Consider the following 23,184-nt stretch of genomic DNA (forward strand, 5'->3'; position numbering starts at 1 on the left):
TTCATTATCTTACCATAAGACACACTAATATTTTTGAAAGGTAAATAGGTTAATCCACACAAGCCAAGTTGTAGTTAGTGTTAGTGGATTAGATGGCTAACAAGATACACCTACTCATGGTCCTATTGGTCTAACTCACACCACTTTGAATCAATATCCAAGTTGAAAGTGATTCCTTAATGGTTAGATTCTAATGAATAACATTATTTCAAGTGATCAACCTAAACCTTACCTTGATTATTATAGTAATGCTAGGACTAGAATGTTTAGTAACATAGTCTAAATCAAAGTCCTATTTATAGTGGTAAATGTTATCATGAGGGTCTTCACACCTAGTTAAGATTGATATTTCAATACCAGGACACATTAGTTTTAAAATGAGTTAACATGTCGACAAGTTTCATAGAATAGATGTATCCCAACCTTGCAAAATATATATATGCATCCAAATTGTTATTGCTTATATATTCATAAGGTTAATTAATTTTATTATTATTATATTAAATAGTACACAATTAAATACCTTTATTAATGCTCATGATATAAGATATACATCTAATTTCATTTTCTAACTATAAGATATTCTATATACTTAATAACACATTATATATAAAAATATACATGAAAACCTATTAATAAACTTATCAACAACTCTTCTCCCTTAAAATATAACATACTAACCCTCTAACTAACATACTTACAAATTCATAAAAACTAAAAGTGGACTCACCTATTTAATTATTTGCCATCATCAACTAATAATTTGCTAAACTTAATCACATACCTCTACTAGCTATATAACCAACTTAATTTCCTTTTTTCCCTTCATACTAACATAACTAATATAATCTTCCATATCTATATTACAATTTTTTATTTACTAACTAATTCCTAACCTTTACTTAAGTCCTACCAAAAACAAAATAAAATAAACCTAAACACTAAAAAAAAATCTACCCCTTTCTCCTAACACCCTTCCCCAACTCCTATCCTACCTCCCTCTTCCCAAAGCATGACCCTCTATGAGTCACATGTCACTTGTGAGAGGTGTAGCTTTTCCCAAAATGCCCCCCCATGGTGCTCATCCCTATGTCCAAAAGGAAGATCTTCTTTGGAAGTGATTGGGGGTTATTTATTGGTTTATTCTCCCCAATGTTTACCTTTCTATCCTTCTCCCAAGACCATGCGCTTTCCTTGGGGATTGGGATGCAATCTCCAAGAAAGGATTCCTCCTCATGTGTGAGCATGAGGGATGGTAGGGGTAGTATTATGTGTGCAGAAGTGGTTGGAAAAGGTGGGGTGTGTTCTCTTTTTTCGATTTTATTATTATTATTCTTTTTTGTTCTTTCAAACAAAAATGTCTTATTCCCCTTTTTCCTCATGTGTGGGTCATGTCCTTGTGTGGGGTTGATGTGGAGTGAAGTGTTATTTTATTTGTTAATTAATTAATTTATATATATTTTTAAATATGGTTGTGACCTTTTTCACAAGCCCTAGTCACAGGTATCATTTGGAATTATTTCCCTTACTTGCTTTATAGACTAATGTCTTATTTAGACTATGACCCTTATCTTATTATTTTACAAATTAGAAGATTCCTAGGAATGTACTTTGATTGTTTTATAAGTTTGTAATTGGGGAGTGGATTATTGCCACTGCCCATACATTTTCTAGAGAGTGAAAAGTGCATGTACATGCCTATTTTCTCTTGGCAATTTATACTAAGTGACATATTTTATTTATCTTCTCTACTCAACTATAATGTTATTTTGACATTCCAATATGGTCTATCTAGATTAATAGCTCTTGTTAATATCACTTGAACAATGACTTAACACATGAAATGCATTTGGAATCAAATCAAATATGAAACCTATAGATTAATCTTTTTCTTCCAATAATGGAACTAATAATGTCATTTCTCATTGAATTAATGCATACTGAAAATTTCCTTACTTGAACCATCTTTTGAGTCACATTTTCTTATATTGATTCATTAATCAAATGAGTGTGGTTCCATTTTTTCAAGTTCATTTTGAGTTCCAACCCATTAGATTACTTTTGAAAATAAATCTTTCACATTCCAATGGCTATCATACTACATTTTTTTTTATTTCATTACATCTAAATGCATGTTACAAACAAATATGATAATATCCATATTTCACCATTTTATTCATGGATCCATCCTTCACAATGATGTACATAGAATGAAAATTCAAGGTATAAGTGAAGAGTTTAAATTTTACAATACAATACACAATAACATGGCAATAACATGGAGAAGGATTTGATCCTTTCAAAATATTACAAAATGATCCATCCCTTCCTTGGTACTACACAATAATACATTGCAAAAACATGAATAAGGTGGAGAGAGATTCTCCAATACATGTACAATGTAAAATGACAAGTTTCCTCCTTTAAGAAACATCTATAGGATGATCTTTCCAAGCTTTTACCATTTCTCCCTTGAGCACAAAATCTGCAATACATCATAATAAAACAACCAGACCATGAGTAATCTCCTCCCAATCATAGACCTCCAAAGAAACCACCCTTGAGCTCGGGGAACAAGGCTTAAATAGGGTTTCATTCCAATCTCACAATGCATATACATCACATTACAAAACTTGAAAAATTCCATCCCAAGGATACTTCACAATGATTCACCAATGGAACCATGAGAATAGGGTGAAGGTGTGCTTTTCAAATGGAGACTTACCACATCAAACAATATCTACAATAATCAAATATCATGCCCTTTCAAGGCTTTCACCAATCAACAATTTCATGCCCTTTTCGGGCATTCAAAATCATTCTCCAAAACACACTACTATCAATTGTAGCTCCCTTAGAGCCCATACTCCATAAAAATTCCTTTATATATCATACTTCCCTTATCACCTGCAGCAAGATATGAATGAATATTGGATATAATGGAGCTCATACTCCAAGGTTCTCAATACATAGTCAAGCCCAACTAACCCCTTCACCTTGGACTTCTCTTCCCTTCCCAAAGGGTGAGTAAAGTCAACAACATACATAACAAAATGGAGAAACAAGGAGAAAATCAAATGCAACAACTCATTTCATCTCAACTCCACAATACCACAATCTTCCCACAACATGGAACACCATTCAAATATTTACATGAATACTACATCACAATACAACACCATGAATTCTACTTACAATATGAACTCACACTCCTTCATTCTCATGAATGCAATGCCATTATGCAAGTTTTGAAGAAAAATACTACATGGGCAAAAAGAAACCAACCTTGAAACCTTTTGAAAAATAGTAATAAATGGTTGTAGAAGAGCTCCCTCCCAGCTTCCAAACCCTAAGAGTCTCTAAAATTAGAAAGTGGGTAGACAACCCACTAATTTCATCCCAAGTCCTCTAAAAAGGATCCCAAAACTCCCACTATCTAAAAATGGTCATAACATGAGCTGTTATTTTTCTTACCCTTGTCTACTTCTAAAAATGTAGCCTTCACCAATTAAGAGAGTGTGGAAGAAGTCATGTGACTCTCCAATTTCGAATTTCTCTGAAAGTGACTTGTTTGGAGGGTTCCCAAGGTCATCTAGGCCTACTAAAGGTTAAATTTAGACCCCCCAACCATACTACTATCATGTGAGAACTTATTTTTCACCAAAATAACCCCCTTGGACCACTTTTTGATCCCTAAATGCTATTGGGAAGTTGGAATTCGAATTTCCCTTGATGGAAACTTCTCCTAACACTCTACCATAAGAGGTTAACTTGGGTACTGCATTGGGTTAGGTTTAGGTTAGGTGACTTTTTCCCAAACCCCTAAATGACAAGTCATCAACACATGGACAACACAAGTGTCAAATAACACAATAAAAAAACACATTACATTTATAGTGACATGTCTCTAATTATATATATGAATTAAACTATTGCAATCACATACAATTCACATTTATGAAAAAAAACACATTTCAATAAGGTTTGAATCTTTTCCACTAATTCAACCTTGGCTATGTCATGTTTATAGTGGTTTGAGCCTTGGTTCCCTGTTAAATCCCATGGTCAAATTCCTACACACTAAACTCAAGCACAAATAGTCCAAGAAAATCATGTAAGCAATAAGAAAATGTGTACAAAAAATCATTATCACATTCAACATTAGGCTTTCATTTTCATAATTTCAAATTAATTTTCCCTTTTCTAATCATTTTCATGTAAAATATTCGAAAAAATAAAATATCAATCCCTGTATGTCAATATTGATCTTTACTTAACACGGTTTGAATAACATTCTGAACAACCTTATAATCTATTTTATATCATAGTGATGAAATATTGAATCCATGACTATTAAGTCACTAGGTATGTGAATTAGGTCCTTTTGCATATCAAAATCTATCTTTTAACACTAATTTCTATTTAAACATTACAATTTGACATTTCAAGCATTTCTACAATTCAGTTTCTATTAAAGTAATTGAAATAATTTAGAACATAAAATAGAAACATTAATTATATCAATTAGGTCCTAATGTGCAGACATAAGTGTAGATCGTGAAAATGCAGATATTAAAATGACATAACCCTATAGTTTTAAAAGTGTATCAAAATGTTGAATTCATAATGCAAATATTTTACTTATGCTAGGGTAGATCGAGTGAGGCCTCATACAACCTTAGGGTCTCATTCATACAATTACATGCAAGAACACACAAAAAAGGCAAACTAAACCAAATAAAAATAAAGGAAAAAACACAAGACACATTAAAGAGGTTAGTACTAAAAACAAAGGTTTCAAGTCAACTAGTTAAATATGGATTGATGATCAAAATTTCTCAACCACTAACATCATTCTCAAAATCTTATTACAAGAGAAAAAGTGGTTAAATGGAAAAAGATGTTCTAGGCTTATGGCGAAGATAAGGAAAGATATATTTCATGGGATATCAAGTCTTTTTTATTCTAGTTTATCCATGAAATAATATAAATTCTATGAGATAAAAAATTGTGCTAAGTTGTGTAATCCATGTGAAAAGAGTACAAAGAGTCAAAATAGTGAGAATATATTACAAGGAGATTCAAGTAGTCTAGAAAATTGTTATGTTAGTCAAATCATCCTAAAAAATAATGCAAATGATAACAGAGAAGATATCTATAAGGCTATCCACAAAACACAATGTAAATGAGAGTTAAATAGTCCAACAAGTTGTGTTATGCTATTCAACTCATCTTGAAAAATAGTTTAAGGATAATAAAAGAATCTAGAAAATTATGGTATGCTAGTAAACTCATCTTGAATTTGTTCCAAAAGAATAATAAAAAAGAATGCATTGTTCATAAGGAAATCATGCAATATTTGAATACAGATAGCAAAACAACAATATTATTTGTAATGAAATCCTGCAATATTTTAATAAATATAACTAAACATAGCATGATGTTCATAAGAAAATCCTATAGTATTTCAATGAAAAAAAATGAGGTGGCATATATGATTCCCCTCTTAAGATGGGAATGGAGGACCATGGTGGAACATTTATATATAAAAAACAAGGATAAGCCCTTCAGCACTAAGCAGATATCATTTAAGTCACAATGTGCATACAATGCTATGCGAAGAGGACATAGCTCTTTTGAGGAAAGGAAGGGATACTTATAAAATGATATCTTGCAATGTGTAAAGCGGTCCTTTCGAATAATATATAATGAAAGGAGAAAGATATTTTATTTTTTGACATCTACCCTAAGACAAGATCTTTAACAAGGAAAAATTCTTAGACCAAGGAGAGGAGAATGAAATAAAACAATATGAACATCTCTTATTGCCAAGTAGGAGGATTCTTGGTGAAGGAAAACACACTTTCTATCTAACTTTCTATCTAAAGTGAGGGGTCATTTATAACAGGCATAGACATTCAAAGGAAGAGGTTGTAATAAAAGGTGTAAACCTCTAGTCAAAGGAAATTCTCATGAACATAAACAATTATGTGCAAGAGAGGATATGAAGATACAATTCAATAAAGGAAAGTGGATACTTGGAAAGATGGAAAATTAAAACATTGTTACTGCTCCCCAAGCATGTAGACAGGAATTTGAAGGCTATTAAATTGATACTAAATTATTATTTAGCATTAAATTATACCACCATGCATGAAAAAGACCCCCCAACAAGGGAAGAAAATAAAATAAAATAATGAAAAATAACATAATAGGAAAATAGAGTGTTATGAAACTACTTATATAGTACCATTATCAACAATTTCTTAAATGTGTGATTATCAATCATGACATTAGGTTGTTGTGTGGCCATAGTGACATGTTCAAAAAGGATAATTATTTATAATTTGTCTATATTTTCCTATTTATTTTGAAAAAAATGAGAGATGAAATCAACTTGAATTAAGGGTGGAAAAAATATCCTCTTAATAAGATGTGATTTATATACCTTGTTGAGTTTACTTTAAATGATGCAAGTTTATAAGGACTTTAATTTCATGTTCCATCTTTCCAAGACCTTTTCTATTATAGCCTTTTCTTAGAAATCATATTTTAGGCAATGGTATAATCATTTTTAAAATTTTGAAGGTGAAGGAATTTCATTATAGAACTTATTGATCCTTTTTGTGTAGGGATTAATATTTACGGAGGATTGATCTTGGAAGATAAATTGTTGATCCTATCATTACTCATATCCAATTTGTTGGGTTAGGAAGAAGCGCTCTCACGTAAATCTCCAAATTTACTCAATATTAAGTGAGGATATTTTTCATGGATCAAGATGAACAGGATTACCTTGTCCCTCTTATAATAAAGTACCTTTGTGAGAAAAGGATTCATTTTTTCTCTTCAATGTTGCATTCCCATTAGAAAGGTACAATATTTAATATTGAATCTTTCCTCATAAACAAAACATACCCTAGGATAGGTATAACTATTATTACTTTCAATATTGTCTCTAGTATTATCATTATCTATGAAATATTTTATGAAATCCACATGTTATATTATTTTTCACAAATTATATTGTATAGAAACACATTAAATGGTTAAAATGTTTGAAAAAATGTTTTTAAGTAGGAATATCTATTAAAAAAAAATATTATGCAATATGTGAGAGTACTATGAATGGATGCAAGCAACATGAAATGAAAGAAGATATCATCTAACACATGATTTTGGTAGATAGAGCTAGGAAGCAATGTAATCACATGTGAAATAGAAAATAAATTAGAATTTAAAATTTATATGTTAAAAAATCAAAGATGAAAATTTAAAGTTTGCAATTAGCATTGGATTGCCTAAATGCAATTTAGTGGAAATGGGCATTCAGTAACTTATGTCTATAAAATAAAAGCTAGGCATACTCTATATTAGTTATATAAATCAGAGTGAACCCACTTGGCTCAAACTCAAATTTGATTGAAAAGGTTTATGGACAGGATTAATCCAATCACATCTTTATTTAGTTGAAAATGAACTATTGATAGATTTGAATTGAATGTTAAATTGAGGGCCAAAGGTGTGAAATTAAGAGTAAAAAAAAGTTTCAAAGTAGATATGTAGACATCTAGTATAGATCTAGAAAAATGAGAGAGAAGTGAACATGTGGGTTTGTGCTTGAAAATAATTGTGAATGTCACTTTTGGGTTCCCTTGACTTAGTAGAATTGGGAATATATATATAAATTGTGTTCCTTGATCAATATGTTGCTAAAAAAATTCCTAAGAGTTTTGTGAGAAAAGTGTTTGATTATATCACATCAAATAAAATTCAACCTTTCTTTTTCATATATAAAGAAGGTAGTTCTATGAGTCTTTGTCTTCTCTTCCTAATTCATAATTGTGAATTATAATCATATCACTTGCACATACATAAAAGATAAATTTTTGGGTTGATAGGGTTTTTCATAAGTCAAAGCTCAGTTTGGAATTAACCTTAAATTAGAATTGATAAATTGACAAGGAAAATATGAAGTAGAATGTTGAAAGTTACTCCATCTTTTTGATGTAGTCCTCTTTGAATTCGATCACAAAAGATGACACAACAACATGACATGAAAATACACAAAGGAGATGTAAAGAGGATTGAATAAAAAATATTGAGGTCTAACTTTTAACATTCTACTTCATAACTTCCTTATCAATTTATCAATTCCAATTCAAGGTTAAGTATAAATAGATCTTTGATTTAGGAAAACCCTATTGACCCAACAATTTAAGTTTTATGTATATGCAAGTGATAGGATCCAAAGCCAAAAATATGAAATTAGGAAGAGAAGACTAAGACTAATAGAAACACATTTTCTAGATATCAAAAAGTAAGATTAATATTTCTTTGAAATGACATCCTACAACACTTTTCTTCAAAAAATTCAAAGAATGTTTTCAACAGCATATTGATCAAGAAACACAATTTATATCTATTCCCAACACTACTAAGTCAAGGAAACACTAAAGTGACATCGACAATTACTTTCGAGCACAAACTTTAGCACACATTAATTTCCCTCTCATTTTTCTAGATCTATACTATTGGAAATATTCAAGACTATGCTAAGTTATTGAGAGGGGAGGGGTGAATCAGTAACTTCTAAAACTTCAAAAATTTCAACTCTTAATCCAACCATTCAATTAGTGTTTAATCCATCATATAAATTCTAATCTAATTGCATGCATAAGAAACTAAAAACATGAAAGCATTCATAACATTGAGACACAAAGATTTGGTGACCTATAAACATTCCAAATAGAAAGTAAAATTGGGGTGGGGATGATACCCACAACTTAAGTACTATAATATAAAGTTAGCCTGTTCTTACATTGATCACTTCTGATGATCTGCCCTTTTAGGAGCAATAAGGACTACTAGGTCCACCTTGTGAAAGGATTTACAAACATAGAATTAAGTACACACTCAGTAAAGAGATTTAAAAAATATTGTTAGGCCTACCTTGTGAAAGGGTTCGACTGATCCACCCATTAGGATGAAATAGTAGATGATCTCTGATTTGCAACTTGGCTTGCTGAATGAGATTCCTTTAAGTACTGATCACCTTGCTATGATAGATTTGACTTTGTTGCTCCTTATACTGTTGTAGCCTTTGTAATTCACTCCTACTTTTCTCTAATTATTTTGCATTCACATCTTCACATTTTCACACACATGCATATCTATATTGGATATGATACAATGCATTACATATATATATCAATCCAATTACATAATTACAAAGTTGGCCATCATACAAGTTACCACAAATGTTACAAAATTAACTCAAATGAATACATTTAGGTTTTGAAGACTGACTCGGTGAGGTTTTGATACTTGGCATGCACTGTCATTGGTCAGCATCATCATGCACTCAATAGACATAGAAGCTCGATCCATACTAATCACTTCCAAGTAGTCCTAAACTTGATCAACACTGGTGACTCGGTAGACATTGTGAAACTCATCATATAAATTGAGTCTCTTGATTAACATTATATGACTCAATAAACATTCTCACCTTAAGATCGATATAAAATGAGTCACTTGGTTATCATTGGGAAGCTCAGTTAACACTGGACTCTCATCAAATACACTATGAACTTAGTGAACACTACACTGCTCAATAACCACTGATAAACTCAACATCAACTAAAATGCATGGTTTACACTAATGGTCTTCACATAAATTGAATCTACTCAGTAACCACTAGGACTTGTCCAAAGGACTTGGTAGCAATTGAAATGCTTGGCAACAACTGAAGATGGTACAATGAACTTGGTAACCATATATAATTTGAATAAGTGTGTGTCACTAATTACAAACTTGACTGATATGTCAACAATCTCCCCATTTGGCATTAGTGACAAAAACACTTATCAACCAAAACTAAATACCTTATATCCATCACCATGTGATATTGGCTCGGTAGAGTATACTATTTTTGACATTTTTCAAAATTGATTTTGTAAGGTATATATAGTATACTATACATATTCTTGCTATATACAACATGTCTTTCTGTTTATTTCTTACTTATTGCAAGTTCTCCCCCATAGCATATTTCTCCTCATACTATGTTTCTCTCTCCCCCTTTTTGATAGTAATCTCAAACAGTTATTCTATTTTATTTACATAGAAACACCAAAATGAGATAAAAATTGAAAATGTTCCTTGAAAATGATTGCCAAGGTTTTATCCCAATTTTCCTATAGGACTTTACATGTATGAAGTGCAATTTGTACCTGTACTGAAAATTCTATCATATGGTCCATAATAGAGAAGTTATTGTCATGGATTAGAGTTTTTGAATATGTAATATGTTTTTGCAATGCATCCATGTTGGGAAAGATCATGTTCTGTATGTCAATCAATGTGGATCTGATCCTTACTTCTTCTCTAAGAAATTTTGCTTGCATATCTATCAAAAATCTTATTTTCTTGAAGTGTGTAGAGCTTGAACTAGGGTCAAATTGCAGCTGCTAAGCACTAGCCTTTACATCTTCATCTATTTTGGACAATTTGTCCTTTATTTCCTTTGTAAACTTAGAAACATCACATAGTTTCCCAAAAAGTGATGAAACATTTGAACAAGCTATTTCTAAATTGCGCAAAATTGTAGAAAGCTCTACTTGATGAATGGCTATCTGTTGAGCAATGTGCTCCAACACTTTATTGTCAAACTTCTTTTTAGCCTTCTACACCAACTTATCTTGTCCATTAGTATCTTCATTAAATTTCTGGACTGCTTCTACTAGCTGATACAAGATAGGTTGAGAAGAATCAATATCAATTCTATGGCCTCTACCAAAATATTCTTAGCATCATCAATTATCTTATACTTTTTATCTCTCTCCTCTTTTAGCCTTTATTGTTTAACCTTCTTCTAGAGGAGTTCACCAAATGTCTACATTTGGTCTAGAGTAAGCTTGTAAATATCCCAATTGGGGATTACTATTTCCTCATCTAAATCAATAACTTACTTTATCTACTTTCCTTTCCCCAAAAATTTTGTGCTCGGTTGAACCTTGGGCTCAACTATCCTTACTCTTATTGCTTTTGTATCTGGAATAGAAACAATGGTAGAGATACTAGGGCTTGTAGTAAAAACTGATACTATACTAACTGAAGGAATACTTATAGAAATACTCAAGGAACCCAAAATTGGTGTGCTCAAAACTAAACAAGTCAAAACTAACCTACTCAACTCGGTAGATGAAGGAGGAATCTGGAGCTTGGTAGATGAAGTGGAAGTCACTTCTATTAGTAATGGGGCAAAGAGTGATTAGACATTTGAAATGTCACTAGTGGTCACAATCAAACTTGTTGATGATATCTCCACACTTGATGTTGACATTGGCTTTCTTAGAGAGTGAGGAAGTGAGGTAATGACTATTGTAACTATATTGACTTGGTTAGTCTTCTCATCATCTTGCTTTTCTTCCTTAGTAGCATCTTGTCCTTGATCCTCTTTATCTTTTTCATTGTCAAACTAAGTTACTTCTTCAACATTCTCTTCTTCATCTTTCTCCTTATCTTCTTCTTCTTCATCATCTTTGACATTAATTGGAAAATCATTTGGTTTATGTAACAAATAAATATTCTTCCAAGTGTTTGTTGTATTCCTAACAATATGCTCAATGTCCTTAATCAAAACTAGACAAATATTAAACTTTAGAGTCAAATTTTCTTCATTTTTCTTCAATGACTCCTTTACCTCAGTATCTGATATGCTTTGTAATAGCTACCTCAAGGTTTAACCATATATTTCCTTGACATTTTGCATAGCAAAATCCCATCTTGGCTTTATCTTTTCCAATAACTCACTAGGAACTTGAGAAGCAAGCTGATCTGATGAGTATTTCCACTTACCCATTTTATTCTACACCAAGTCTTCAATCTACTTCTTCTCTTTATCTATCCTAATCTCATGTTTTAATGATTTGAAATTTTTTATGCCTGCCCCTGCTTCTAGATCTTTTAGTCTATCTTGGAAGGTGGGTAGAGGTTTTCTAAGTACAATGTCTCCTCCTTGTCAAACTTTTTCCTTGAATATCTCCTTGAGAAAACTATAGTGGATGGCTTTGTTGGCTTGGTAATAATCATTTTTACTTTCTTCTTTAATGGTTCTTCTTCCTTAGATTCTTCCTCATCCTCTACTTCTTCACCTTGCTCATCCTTACCTTTTCCCTTAGTTAAAATAAGAGGTGAACTTGATTTTAGTTTTGCAATCCTTCTTTTCCCTTTGTTGACTGCTTGAGGGAGCTTTATTTCAAGTTGAATCCTAGCCTTTGCTTCATCATACACTCAAAAGTATGCAACCTTAGGATCAACTAGTTCATTGATAAGAGCTTCAATGATATCCTTTGTTTCATCAATGTTGACCTCATAACCAAGAGGTTTTACCCACATAATTCTAGGCTTAGTTGCCTAAGTATACACCTTCTCATTATCCACCATGAAACATTTATCATCTTTATAGTCTTCAACTAGCTTCTTAGGAATTTTGAACCTGTTGTTCATTTTCTCTTTGAATACACCAAAATAATTTTCCATGATGCTATTGTAGTTCTCACCCATCTTGGCAATATACTCATTGATTTGATAGAGCACAAGCACATCTTTTCTCTAAACTATAGTGCCTTTACAGGGAAAGAATTTATGTACATAAAAAAATAGACAAGTCAACAAGGAACCAAAATTACATGGATTATTCTTTGAAGTTCTTATGCTTTCCATGTTCTTGTTGAACTGTCTCAACAATAGGTCGGCAAGGTCATATGATAAATTGTTCTTAACCACCTTGTCAGCCAAGTCCATGGCTTCACATGACACACTATTCAATTTTCTTGAACTATATATCTTGTGTGTAATAATGTGAATTCCAAACTTTAATTCTACATCAGTGACACAACTAATTTTCATTCCTCTTCCATCCCAGCTAGAATTTTCTTTTCTAGTTCTACCTGACCTAGGATTTTTGTCATTTTGGCTTTAGCTAGCATTGGGAGGCCAGTGATTCGATGAATCATCTTCTTAGTTATTATAATTTGTTGTTCTAACCATAGCTATCCATTATGCACCTAGCTGAGGATAAACCTAATCTATTTGATTTGAAATTCATGGAGCATGTGAGGGATGTGTGTCAACCCTTTGGTTTCCAGATGTTGATGCTCAGGTTTTAGGACTCCATTCACACATAGCTAACCTAGGGAATCATCTATTTCTAGTGTACCAATCTCTTGAATAACTCATTTGAAATGAGTGTGAATATCATTGATAAGAAGTACCTTTGGAGGAATTTAGGATTGTGCACCACTTAAATCTAGGGTTTCAAAAATTGCAAGAGTGAGCTTGAAATCTGGCGCCTTCCACTCAACTCCATGAACCAACATGTTAGATCCTCACTTAATCGTGCTATTGCTGGATGCCATTTTCACTCAGTAGATTGAGAGAATTCAAAAAAATTTCATTGGAAATTCACTCAAATTGCTTTGGTCGCACTGAAAATCACTCTTCACAATAACACTTAAAATTTCATGGTATGAAATGACCTTGATTCCATGCCTCTTGTTGAAATTTTTCCATTAATGCTTGGTATGGAAGTAGATATGTTGACAAACTATCATCCACTACTTGGCATTGATCAATCAACAATGTCTTCATGACTTGGTAACCATAGGTATCTTTATTTATTCCTGACTTTGCTCAGTAGAGTCAACCCAACTTCACTGGGTAGAAAAGATAACTTAGTAATAATTGTTACCGATCTCACTTAGTGATCCCTCTGTATCCTAAATATGGATTTGGATCTTTGTCATCTTTCAACTGGAACTAATTCAGATGTCATCTTTGATAGCCTAGTTCTAGTTCTCCCTTGAGAACTTAATTAGAAATGGTAGAGTCACCCAATTCTTGAGTGACTTGATCATTACTAAAACTTGTATCCCTGGTAGACTTAGGAACCCATTGCCGTCTCATCTATTTTTGGATGTTATCATCTTTTGCCTTCTTCTCATCTTCAATTCTACCTGTATTCATAAAATTCTTGGCAAGATGACCAAGTCCTATACAAATGAAACATCTTTTAGTGGTATCTCTTTTCCTCATATGATGTTTTACACAATTTATTCCAATGTGTCCAAATTTTCCATAGTAATGATATCTGCACTAGGTGTTTGTAGTCCCATCCAAATATTGTTTTCAAATTTTTTTCTGCTGGATTCAATACCTTGGTTTTTCATTTTGATGACTTGTGTCCATATTTCTTGCATTTGTGAAATTTTCCTTCAAATCTTGGTTTCTCTTTGCATTGATTAGCCTTATGACCATGCTGATTGCAATTGTAGTATTTTTCATTGAATTTTGCTTTTCCACTACTCTAACATTTGTTTGATGTATGACCTTTCTTACCATAGTGATTACAAGTAGGTCTTTGGTTCTTTTGAGCTCCTTGCTTGGATGATTCTCCTTCTTTTGTATATCAAATTCCTGCTTTTCCTTTTTGCCTATAGAGTTTTTTCTCATTCAATTGATTCATTTCTACTTCAGATTTCATCATTCTTTCATTGATTTGCTTCTCAAAGTTTAGATCATTCCTCAATCTTTCATTGAATTTTTTAAAAAAAGATTTTAGATCATTTCTCATTCTTTCATTGATTTGCCTTTTAGAATTTAGATCATTTCGCATTCTTTCATTTTGAAATCTTAGGCTCACAATTTCTTCATTTGCATTGGAGAGCTAATCAATAAGGTGTGCATGCTGAAGGGATTGGTTTTGGATTTCATTGTTACTTCCATCTATCTCTTATTTTGTTTTTTTTCTCTGTTCCAAGACTTCACATAACCTTACTGATTGAATTTTTTGTTCTCTTCTTAGCTTTCTTACTTCTTCTTACGGGGAACCACTCTTTTCTAAGAGTTATTTGATTGCTTCACTGGCTTCATCTGAATTGCTTGAATGAAGGTCTTCAATTCTTTCTTCAATGTAGAGATGATCATTCATTTGAACTGCAAGTTCTTTTCTTCTTTTCAAGGATTTAGAGAGTTTCTCCTTTTCTTTCTTGAGTTGGTCAATGGCCATTTCTAAATCCAACTTTTCATTATCAATGGCTTTTCCAAGTGTGAATATCTCCATGGCCTTGATCTTTTCTCAAGCTGTTAAAATTTCTCTCGAGAACCACACAACTCTAATACCAATTGTTGAAAATATTCAAGAATATGCTAAGTTACTAAGAGGGAAGGGGTGGCAATTTCAACTCTTAATCCAACCATTCAATTAGCATTTAATCCATCATATAAATTCTTATCTAATTGGATGCATAAGAAATTGAAAACATGAAAGCATTCATAACATTGAGATGCAAAAATTTGGTGACCTAGAAACGTTCCAAATAGAAAGTAAAACTGGGGTGGGGATGGTACCCAAACTTTAGTACTATAGTATAATGTTAGCCTATTAAAGCTTACATTGATCACTTCTGATGATCTGCCTTGTTAGGAGCAATAAGGACTGATAGGTCCACATTGTGAAAGGATTTACAAACATACAATTAAGTATGCACTCAATAAAGAGATTTACCTTGTGAAAAATTTGACTGATCCACCTATTAGGATGAAATAGTAGATGATATTTGATTTGCAATTTGGCTTGCTAAATGATATTCCTTTAAGTATTGATCACCTTGCTATGATAGATATGACTTTGCTGCTCCTTATACTATTGAAGCCTTTGTAATTCAGTCCTTCTACTTTTCTTTGATTAATTCACATTCACATCTTCATATTTCCACACACATGCATATCTATATTGGATATGATACAATGCATTACATATATATCAATCCATTTACATAATTACAAAGTTAGCCATCATGCAAGTTACCACAAATGTTACAAAGTTAGCCCACATGAAGATATTTGGGTTCTGAAGACTGACTCAGTGAGGTTCTGATACTCGACATCGACTATAATTGCTTGGCATCATCATGCACTTGGTAGATGTAGAAACTTAGTCCATACTAATCACTTCCAAGTAGTCCTAAACTCGATCTACACGGGTGACTTGGTAGACATTGTGAAACTCATCATATGAACTAAGTCTCTTGATTTACATTGTATGACTTAGTAAACATTCTCACCTCAAGCTGCATATAAACTAAGTCACTTGGTTATCAATGGGAAGCTCAATTAACATTGAACTCTCATCACATACACTGTGAACTTGGTGAACACTACACTACTTGGTAACCACTGATAAAATCAACATCAATTGAAATGCATGGTTTACATTGCTGGTCTTCACATAAACTAAAGCTACTTGGTAACCACTGGGATTTTTCCAAAGGACTCAATAGCATCTGAAATGCTAGGCAACAATTGAAGATGGTACAATGAGCTCAATAACCATATACAATCTGAATAAGTGTGTGTCACTAATAACAAACTTGAATAATATGTCAACACTATACTTCATGTTTGCATATCTAATTTGAGGCTTTTCAATGAAATGAAAGGTTTATTTCTCTCTCATTTTTATAGGTCTATGAATTGTGGATGAAATGACATGATATGATAATACATGAATTTAATGAGAAATCAAATTATTTTATTATAGGTGATATGTGGAAGAACTTAGATTCTATGTGATACAAATTTGTGTTATGTTGTGTGATCCATGTGAAAAGAATAAAATAAACCAAGATAGTCTAGAAAGTTTGTTTTATGCTAGTTCCACATATCTTGAGAGCATGGTGATTAGAGAGTAAAGAAGTCAGTTAGTTGTGTTATGTTTGTCAAGTCATCCTTAAAATTTTTGTAGGGGACTTAACCAAACAATAACATTGTCTATAAGGAAATATGAAAAATACATTACAAAGGAGAGTCAATTTGTCTAGCAAGTTGCATTATTCTAGTCGACTCATCCACACAATTATGTAAGGAGAGTCAAATATTCTAGAAAGTTGTGTTATCCTAGTTAGGTCATCCTAAAAAAAAATGTTGAAAAATTCTAACCAAAGAAGGCATGTTGTTTATAGGTGTTTAGTGGAGAAATGAAAGTGCACAATGGAACAGGTCCTCCACTTTACACTAACATTCAATACAAGAGAAAGTAGGGCTTCTAAACACAACTCTAAATATAACCCAAATTAAATTAGAAAAACTCAAAGAGATAAAGGGATACCAATGCTTAACCCAAATTACATCAAGGAAGTACACAAAAATTCCTCTTTCATGAACTGCAAAGTTTGATTAAAGATGTGTAATTATAAATGTGAAATTGAGCTAATTGATTCAATGAGGAGAGTAAGATAGATTTAGGAGCTAAATATATGCAACTAACCCAATTAAGATATGAAAATAGGTCTAGAATAAAAAGTGAAATAAATGATAAAGTACTCACCTTGAAATGTGTATATGAATACATATTTTCACTCTAAAAATCATAGATTTGAACCTATGACATAACTTTTGATAGTAGATTTGTAATCACAATAGAAAACCCATAAAATGATATTTTTCTTAGGACTCTAGGAATAGGTTGACCTTAAAGGAAAGTGACCAAAATATTTACATTGATTTCATTGTATTCTTGAGACATAGTAGAAAAATTGACACAACTTCTCTAGAAGTGTTTTGGAGAGTAATTTCTAGATCTGTAGTTGCAATTTGGCTATCGTATTCTTGCACACTGTAAAACTTAGTTTTTATTTTCATTTGATGAGGTATTTTCTTGGTCAATCCCTAAATTAAGGAATTAATCTTTAAAATAAAATGTAAATGCATTGATAAAGGAATTCATAACATGTACTAGGAATGATGATGTAACAACCCAACCTTGCTTCCAAACCCCAAGCTCTCATAGGACTACCTTAGGTCAACCACTAGACCCACTAGGGCTTATTCACACCCTATGCTTACTAGGACCTTTCTCAAGAGATCCTAATCCTTTAGTTGGGGGCACACCAACAAAGTAACATCAAATTTCTTCCTAGCCGGCTCTAGTCCACTAGTAACCCTCAAGTCCATCTATAGCCCCAATGGTGCTAGTTCTTCATCTAGGGTTTTTTTAGACTCCTTCTAACATCCATGACCCTAAAAAATGCTGATTTCATAGATGCATTCAATCTACTAGGGAAAATACACCAAATTGCTCCAAAAAGGTTACTAGGAATTAGCCCTCCTAAATAGTTGGAAACAAGATTTCTTGAAAAAATTCTTAACAACCCTACATTTATGGATGCCATTTTTGGAGTACTTCAAGATTCTATGATTTTTCAACCCCCAAACTATCTGTACAACCAAAGTACCATTTTAGGCCTAGAATGAGGATTTCAAGTGCTTTATCGTTGTTATGATGGAAAACCACCTTGGAAAATGTTCCAAGACCTCTCCTTTGGACTAAAGAAAGGTTAAACCTTCTCCTTACTCACTGTGCAACTAGATTGAGGTGTTTGCACGTTCAATCCCTTCCATAGCTCATTTTTCCAACTGTGATTCCTAGCCAAGTTGCATTTGGCTTGCCTAGGGCATCACTTTAAAAATGATTTTCGTGCATCCCATGGGCTCTCCTTTTCTACACATAATATACAAAGAGTCTAGTTCCAAATCCCAAGAGGCCATACATTTTATACGGTGAGAAAAGGCCTTAAGACTCCATTTTTCATTAGCTGCCCAGTTCAGAATAGCAACTTGCTAACTTACAAAATAATTTATTTGAACACACACAACTCTCTATAACGACACAAAAAATAAAAATAGAAATGAAGGAAAACTACCAATAGCACTTCAAGCTCAAAAAAACCTAATTCTAATCTGTACAAAGCATGAAAAACACTCAAAGCAAGAAATCGTTGTAATGTAGTAAAAATGCTTATTACAATTCGTAAACTCTCATTTCTCCTTCCTCCAACCTCTTGAAAAGGTTGAATTTGACCTAATATAGGCTTGGCATGGATGTTTCTAACTAATTTAACTAGTTGAAGGTCTGCCACAAAGAAGTTGCTCTTTTTGCATAAAAGTTACAAAAGTTGTCAATGACAACTTTGCAAAAAATGAGCAATTTTTGCAATTTTGCAAATTATCTATCCAAACTTGCTCTACTTGCTACCAAACTTTCCAAAAGGCTTAAGATGGATCCAAAACACCTAATAAGGACCCTAAAACACTTTCTTTCCCTATTTGGCCCTCAAAAACGAAAAATTCTCTATTGAACCAAATGAGCAATTTTGAGTAATTAGGAGCAATATTACATTGTGGGGCTCTTCTAACCTATCTAACCTCACCTTAGGACCTAGTTGATCCTATTATTAGAATAGTGATGTGTCTAGCATCACTAAAAACCAAAAATAAAGAAATACCTAGGTTTCACACTTAGCTTGCCTGGGTGCTCCTGCACCATACTCCCCCCCAAGGGAAAGTTGAGTAACTCTAGCTTGAAGAAGGTCCAAAGGAATTCCCAGCTTCTTGAACTTAGTCTCAACCACCCATGTAGCCTCTGAATCAGGTTTTCCCCACTATTTGATAAGATGTTGAAGGTACACCTTGTGCCTAGTTGCCTTTGTGGTTCTTGTTCCTAATACCTTCTCTGCTTCCAATTTGATGACTTGAGGTGTTGCAGTAGGCTCCACATCTTCATGAATATGCACAGTAGAGTGAGATACAACACTCTTGAAAGCTACCAAATCTTGAACATTAAAGATTGGTGATATGCCTAAATCATGAGGTAAATCCACCTTATAAGCATTTTCTCTATACCTTTCCAAAATCTTGCATGGTCCTATCCTCTTCATTTTCAACTTGGTGTGAACACCTTTTTGGAGTCTTTCTTTGTTCAAATGTACCATGACATAGTCACCAAGAACAAATTGTATATCTTTCCTCTTTTCATCCAATTTAGCCTTGAGTTTTTGAGTGTTCTCTTGGATAGTTTTCCTAACTTGGTTTTGAATTTCCTTCATAGTTTGAACAAAGTCTTAAACTTGTCCACTCCTCTTATCCAAGTGTCCAAGATTCCTCAACTCACACACACCTCTAGGATGCATGCCATAAACAACTTCAAAAGGGCATTTACCTGTTATTCTATTTTTGCTATCATTGTATGCATATTCAGCTTGTGAAATCACCATTAAAAATGATGCATATTTTCACTACGTATAACTATCTGCAGATTACAAAGTGGATGGCTCTCTAGATGTCGCCAAAGAGCCATTTGCATGTCCTTCTATTCACTCACTCTCTCTCAAACTATTATCTTTTCACCCTTATCGATTGTTTGTCTTGATCACATTATGAGATGACTTATTTAAAGATCATCTTTAACAGTTACAAACCATTCTTTAACTACCTTACTCTATTTTTGTTCCTTTTGGAATTTTGGGAAGTGGTAGTTCTTGATGATGGCTAAAAACTTCATTCTTTCTAGAAAATTTAATATAGTGATTTTATGGGTCAAATGAATCAATCTTTAAAGACTATCTTGAAGACAACAATGTTGTGGTTTTCCTCATAAGTCCCTTTGTTCAAAGATATTATTGAATGGATGTTGAAAGGATCATAAAGGTTCCTAATTATTGTTGGTTTTGTATGATGCTATGCATCAAATGAAAGATACAATTACCTTTGTAGATGAAATTAAGTTTGATATATGATTAAGTATAAAAATGTAATAGCCTTAACTCAAAGAAACCTAAGAAGCCAAAACCTCATTAATAGAGATGAATACGACACACCATAATGAATAGTGGGAGAACATGAATGATTCTAATGGTAGATATCCTCCTTAGAAGCCAAACTCCATGACTACCTTGAAGGAAGAAGCTTGATGCAAGAAGGAAGAAGCTTGACCTTTTTGAATGCTTAAAAATGCATGCTCTTGATGGGTGATAATGTCTTGTGTTATTCTAGATTGATGAAAATAAAATTCGCAAGACTCCTTTTATATTAGTTTTCAAGATTGAAAATAAAGAAGGCCAACTTGGGAGCAATAGTAAACAATTACCAAATATAAGGCATTTTAGGCCCTAAAATAAAAAATGCTTAGGGAAGAGGTTGACTTGGGTCAACCTTTTCTAGTATAGGTCAATACCAAAATATTTCTATCTAATTCAACCTATACCCAAGGGGGTTCCTAGAAAGGTGTCCTAGAGGCCTTGGAGAATGTGAAGAAAGAATTGGGAAAAACTATAAATGTCAAAAGATATAACCAAAAAGGTCATAAAATAACACTTAAGGAAGCATTCCAAGAGATGAGAGAGGAAAAATAAATATGAGGAATATTGGTAATAAAAGAGAGGGACCAAAACTAAACTAAGGAAGGATAAAAGGTCTCAAAATGAAGTGTGTCCATTTTAAGATTATACATTCACCCCCAACTTTAGGAGTATAAGGAAAGTCATACTCTCAATAAAGGAAGATGGAAGAGAGATAAAGAGACAATTTCATGATAACATTACACATCACAAAGTTTTAGGACACATACCCCCAAACCTAGGATCCTAAATCCATTCCCATGCATAAGAGCACAAAAACAAAGGAAAAGAAAATAAAGGAAAAAGAAAGAAAATAAATAAAAACACACAAAAGGGGTTAGTAATAATCCCAAAATCAAGTAGTGAAAGATACCCTAGCTAAATAAATGTATCATCCATCAATATCATATTTGGAAGGGTATTAAAATCATAAGAGATCACGTGGGAAAGGCACGATCACTATAAAGGACTATAACCCTCATGATTATATCCCACTAACATGGAAGAATAAAGAGAAAAAGTGTGATTATCTTTCCCAGTAAGGTTCGTGTGCCTTATTGTGCATTAAAAAAAGGATCAAATGGTTTAGTGGGCTTGTTTTCCTAGTAGTCAATCATGTGCACCCATCAACAACTTTTGCATAGATGTCTTTGTGGGTCACCCGTGGATCAATTCTTTGGTATCAAAATAGAGTATAAGTTTTTTCTCTCTATGGATGGACATAGGTTCTTTATCCATAGAGAAATTATGTGAGTTCATTTTCCTCAGATGGAGAAGCATCACTACTACTTGTATATAAATATAAAATGCAAATGCATTTCCCTATGATGGATCACTGGCACTAATACCCTTTAAGGAGTTGCATGTAAAAGTAAAAGTAGAAGTGCATAAAAACTAAATTATAGTACAAGGAGGGCATGGGTAAGTGCACCAAGATGGTGTACAAAAAGGGGGGTATAAGTGGACACCTTTTTTCTGAAATTGGGTAAACCTAAACTTAGACGAGACATTTGAGGGTCATCCACTAAAAATGACAGGATGAATAAAACATATGAATTGTAGTACTCTGAATCTACTTTCTAAACTACTACAGTTTTTACAAAATGGATAAGATTAGGTGGGTCAAGCCCTACGCACAAGAAAAATAGTTCCTAATTTTTTTAGAAAACATAACATAGTTGTTTTCATGTGCAATGTAAAAGTCATAATTATATTTAATATTTTGCATATCCCTTTGGTAGGATGACAGTTAAGAGTCATATCTAGAAGTTATGTTTTTTTTATTAAAAAAATTATGATGAGTATTTTTTTTTGTTATAAATTATTGAATAAACTACATCTTGAAATTTTGGCACCTGTTTGTATGTTGAGCATAACTTGTATCAAAATAATTGAAAATGGAAACATTTTGTTTTAAATGTGTGTATAATCAAGTGTAGAATAGTAATATGTAATTTATTTTGAATTTGGTTAAGTATACCAAAAGTTATTAAAAAATGGTAGACATATGTTTGTGAGGAATGTCAAGGCATTGGTAAAAGTAATTAAAGTTTACAATGTTAATTTTGTCCAAAAAAAGAGCAAATTATATGGTTAGAAAGCTAAGAAGATGTGTAAGATTATGGTGGTGATTTTAGAGATGCCAACTTCACCATGAGCATACTTGATGAAGAAAAATATGATAATTCATCTTAGAAGATGAAAAATGTCTAAAGGAAAAAAAATGGAGGGAAAATGGTCTCCCACGCCTTTGGGTTGTTTTCCTAGGCTATCACCAAGCCATAACCCAAATGAGTTTTTTGGATTCAAATAACCTGATCAAGTTATGAAAATTAAAAATGCATTTAGAACCTGATTGGGTTTTACACTAATCAAATTCTACAAAACCCGATCTGGTTTTGTATTACTACTTCACAAGGTTAGATTGAGGAAGGTAGAGAGAGA

Source organism: Cupressus sempervirens, chromosome 4 (assembly GCF_028749045.1).
Source record: "Cupressus sempervirens isolate cs-2001-9-10 chromosome 4, ASM2874904v1, whole genome shotgun sequence".
NCBI lineage: Eukaryota > Viridiplantae > Streptophyta > Pinopsida > Cupressales > Cupressaceae > Cupressus > Cupressus sempervirens.